At 37.4% G+C, this 4,838-nt stretch overlaps 1 long non-coding RNA gene across 1 annotated transcript in view; it reads right to left on the bottom strand.

The window, feature by feature from the left end:
- Nucleotides 1–4,092, bottom strand: part of LOC138364163 (uncharacterized) — a 4,138-nt gene extending 46 nt beyond the window's left edge. The window contains exons 1-3 of the long non-coding RNA XR_011228334.1: nucleotides 3,994–4,092; nucleotides 3,267–3,484; nucleotides 1–67 (exon numbers count right to left, since the gene is read on the bottom strand). The exon at nucleotides 1–67 is cut by the window's left edge and continues 46 nt beyond it. This is a non-coding gene — a long non-coding RNA (uncharacterized lncRNA). The remainder of the gene's footprint in view (nucleotides 68–3,266; nucleotides 3,485–3,993) is intronic.
- Between the last annotated feature and the right edge of the window lie 746 nt (nucleotides 4,093–4,838).

Below are 4,838 nucleotides of genomic sequence, written 5' to 3'. Positions count from 1 at the left end.
AGTACTTCAGACATCTGGAAGGTCACATCCTCCTCCTCAACTTGTGGATGTGCGTTGATAGATGATTCTGTAAAATTAAGTTATTTATATAATAATAAATTCAGTATAACAATAATATTCTGTAAAATTAAAAGTAATTTATACATCAATCAGATAAAACTCTCCAGAGATGGTGATACACAACATATAAAGGACAAGTTTCAGAACAAAATATGCATTTAGGAATAAGGTTTTGTACATGTAGGTAGCACATGAGAAAATAAGTGGAAGGTGATCAAGTTTATATTAACATGTTAATGACTTTGTTAAGGCTTTGCAAGAATGAAAAAATATTAATAATATAATATCACCTACCAATTAATTGTACATCATTTATAAGTCAATTATTTGCATTATTATTATTCAATACTAATGATATAAAAATGCATTTTGTAATCTACTATTTATGCAAGTATTAAGCACAGGATCATGAAATAAACTGCAAAATACTGTAATGGATAAACCAATTAAGTTTACGTACGTACAAAACGTACGTAGTTTCACTACGTACAAAACAGTAACAGGAATTGATAAACTTGATAGGGAAGATTTCCCGAGACCTGGAATTTCAAGAACAAGAGGTTATAGATTTAAACGAACTAAACAAAGATGCCGAAGAAATGTAAGACAATTCACTTTTGCAAACAGAATGGTAAACGGTTGGAACATGTTAGGTGAGAAGGTGGTGGAGGCCAAATCCGTCAAAAGTTTCAAAGCATTATATGACAAAGAGTGCTGGGAAAATGGGACACCACGAGTGTAGCTCTCCATCCATCTGATTGATAACCCAAATGAATTTTTCATGGATATGATACCAACATCAAATCATAAATCAGATGTGATCCTATCCCCACTGGATTTTGAAGAAGCCATAGACAGTATGCCTATGCACTCTGCACCAGGCCCTGACTCTTGGAACTCTATATTCATCAAGAACTGTAAAAAACGTTATCGCAGGCCCTTCACATTCTTTGGAGACAAAGCCAAGATACTGGCATTGTCCCTGACATACTAAAAACAGCAGAGATAGCACCGCCCCATAAAGGAGGAAATAAGGCAGAGGCAAAAAACTACAGACCGATAGCACTAACATCGCACATCATAAAAATCTTTGAGAGAATGCTAAGAAGTAAGATCACAAAATACATGGAATCACAGCATCTCCATAACCCCAGACAACATGGTTTCAGAACAGGGCGCTCTTGCCTATCACAGTTGCTGGACCACTCTGACATGGCACTAGATGCCATGGAAGACAAACAAAACGCTTTGACAAAAAAAAGCCTTTGACAAATGTGACCATTGTGTTATTGCACATAAAATGCGTTCAAAAGGAATTACCGGAAAAATAGGCAGATGGATATACAACTTCCTGACTAATAGAACCCAATGTGTAGTAGTCAACAAAATAAAATCTGGACCATCAACCGTAAAGAGCTCAGTCCCCAAGCGTACTGTGCTTGCTCCAATACTTTTTCTCATCCTCATATCGGACATAGACAAGGAAACAACCTATAGTACTTGATCATCCTTTGCAGATGACACTAGAATCTTCACGAGAGTAGGCAACATAGAGGAGACGGCAAACCTCCAATCAGATGTAAATCAGGTCTTTCTATGGGCTACAGAAAATAACATGGTGATTAACGAACATAAGTTTCAGCTCATGCGCTACGGAAAAAATAAAAAATATAAAAACGGAAACCACTTACAAAACTCAGTCAAATCATAACATTGAACGGAAAAGCAACGTAAAGGATTTGGGTGTACTGATGTCAGAAGGCCTTACATTTAAAGAACACAATAAAGTAGCCGTCACAACTGCAAGAAAAATGACAGGATAGATAACAAGAACTTTTCACACTAGAGATGCTATACCGATGATGATAGTTTTCAAGACGCTAGTGCTCTCTAGAGTGGAATACTTCTGCATAATGAAAGCCCCTTTCAAAGCTGGAGAAATTACTGACCTATACTTATGCATTTATCTTCGGTTTAACACAACAGGCACCAGACACACGCTAGGCATCATACACACTAGGATAAAACAAACATTAGGCCAGAAGTCAGAAAAGAATTCAAAGAATTTTACTGGAAAGGCTTGCTGTTAGGAAAGGAAGTAATTGAGATGAATTAATGCACAGTATGTCAATTTTGTGAAATATATGATAAAGGAACAAAAACATTTATACCAAAACAAAGATGCAGAACTAGGAAACAGGATTTGTTCAACTGAAATTTCAAGACGGACAGAGACCAAAAGACACAAAAATGGAATCAATATACGAAGAGGCCAAACCCCCAAACATACCAGTAATACAAAGAGAAACAACTACACGGCAGTGAGGAGAGAGGCAGAAAGAAATTTTGAAAAAAAGGAACAAACAAATGTAAAGTAGAACAAATCATATTCTATAAATACAGCAACAACCAATTGCAGGTAAAGGATAATATTCAGAGCTTTTAAATGCATGGATGGCGAAATACTCAAGAAATTGTTCACGACTTTTGTTAGACCAAAGTTGGAATATGCAGCGGTTGTATGGTGCCCATATCTTAAGAAGCACATAAACAAACTGGAAAAGGTGCAAAGACATGCTACTAAGGGGCTCCCAGAACTGAAGGACAAGAACTATGAGGAGAGGTTAGAGGCATTAAATATACCAAATATACTACACAAATATATATACTACACATGCACAATAAACTACCCTACACAGGCTGAGTATGGTGTGTACAATAAATTATTAGCTAAAAGATAAGACTGAGTTTGTATAAATGGGGGTTAAGTCAGAGTGGGAAAATGTAAGTGGAGTGCCTAAAAACCCTGTCCTGGGACCTCTGTAATTCATAATATATACAAATAATTTAGACTCAGGTTTGATCAGCAATATTTGAAAATTTCCAGACGATACAAAAGGGATTTTTTTCTGGATTCAGGATTATTTTTTTATGGCTGAAAACAGGTTTTCAGCAATAAAAGAAATACAGTATTGCTGGAACAACCGTCGACATCTTCAAGAGAAAACCTGAACATCTTCAAGAAGTGAAGATGACCTTGAGAAGAAGTATAGGTTGGGAGAAGTATAGGTTAGGAATTGTCTCCAAAGAATTCTCAAAGAATTACTCGTTATTGCTATCCAAGATAATTAGACGAGCCAAAGCTAAATACTACGAAGATAAATTTACCCAAATAAAGAGTACCTTACCTAAAAATATGTATGTACCTTACGTAAATAAACATTTGATTTTGAAGTGCCGGACAAACAAGGCGGTGGTGGATATGTGGGCCTGAGGGGCCTGTCCAAGCAACAGCCTGTTGGACCAAGCTCTCACATGTCAAGCCTGGCCTTGGAAGGGCTTGGTGAGTAGAACAACTACCAGAACCCTATAATGCATGTATCAAGGTGTCCAGGCAGTGAGCACCACATAATGCAGTGCAGTCCTGTAAGAATAAGCACAGTAAGTATGGGCATGGAGGGGGTGCAGCAGTGGCTTGTGAAGGGCTGGAGAGTAAATGGACATGCTCAGGGGTAAAAAGCATTAGGGTAACAGAACATAGCCCATAAAAATAGTAATGACAATGAATGAATAATTATATGAATGCAATAATACTTCATATCTCAATAGGAATACTAAGCAGGATGCAAGACAAGGTACTGGTGGTGATAGTGGTTGGTACAAGTCCTCACATCCCCACAGACACCAGTAACAGCCCTCACCTCCCAACACAGTACCCTTGTAGCGAGTTAATCTTATACTCGCTTCATTATCTTATAGCATAACTAATTAACACTAATTACAGAAGCTACACAGGTGATACTTTGGTGTGAGTTGAGCGCACTGAGCGTCGGTATCGCTACACCCTTGTTCCTTAACAACCCTTTGGACCTTTATTACAGAAAAATAGAATCAATTAATTTAATAAAATATAAAATATAAGTGCTTACTTACGATAATACTATCGGTGGAACACAAAATCTTCTTCTTCTTGATAGTAGGTGCAGTTTGCATGAAGGGTTAGTCCTCACCATGACTGAACTGACGACAAAATGGCCGATGTGTTGATATGGCGTCAGATGACGCTGTGACGTCACAGGTGAGGGACGCTTTGCGCATTACTCCCTCGTACTTAAAAAGTACTACAGGTACTTTTTGGTTTTATTTTTGAATATGGCAGAAGTTGGACAGCTTTTCAAATCATTATAAGGGAGTGAGTTCCATAGACTAGGTCCCTTTATTTACATAGAGTGTTTACATAGATTAAGTTTGACTCTGGGGATATCAAAGAGATATTTATGTCTGGTGGGGACGTGGCCATGTGTTCTATTACATCTGTCCAGGAAGAGTTTCAGAACAGGGTTTGCAGTTAGAAAAAGGGCTTTATAAACGTAATTTACACAGGAGAATGTATGGAGTGAATTTGTTTAGCATGTTTAAGGATTTGAACAAGGGAGCTGTGTGTTGTCTGAAGGTAGAGTTAGTTATTGTCCTGATAGCAGATTTTTACTGGATGATGATGGGCTTGAGGTAGTTTGCAGAGGTTGAACCCCAAGCACAAACGCCATAAGAATGATAGGGATAGATAAGTGCATAATAGAGTGAGAGGAGAGCAGAGTAGGGTACATAATATCTGATTTTAAACAGTATACCAACTGTTTTAGAAACCTTTTTAGTTATGTGTTGTATATGGGTGCGGAAGTTGAGTCTCTTGTCTAAGTATAGGCTAAGAAACTTTTCATCATTTTTATTGCTAATGTTTACATTATCTATCTGAAGCTGAATTGCATTTGTTGATT

This window comes from Procambarus clarkii, chromosome 12 (genome assembly GCF_040958095.1).
Source record: "Procambarus clarkii isolate CNS0578487 chromosome 12, FALCON_Pclarkii_2.0, whole genome shotgun sequence".
In the NCBI taxonomy this organism is placed as follows: Eukaryota; Metazoa; Arthropoda; class Malacostraca; order Decapoda; family Cambaridae; genus Procambarus; species Procambarus clarkii.
This window is presented reverse-complemented; position numbering and strand designations above follow the sequence as displayed.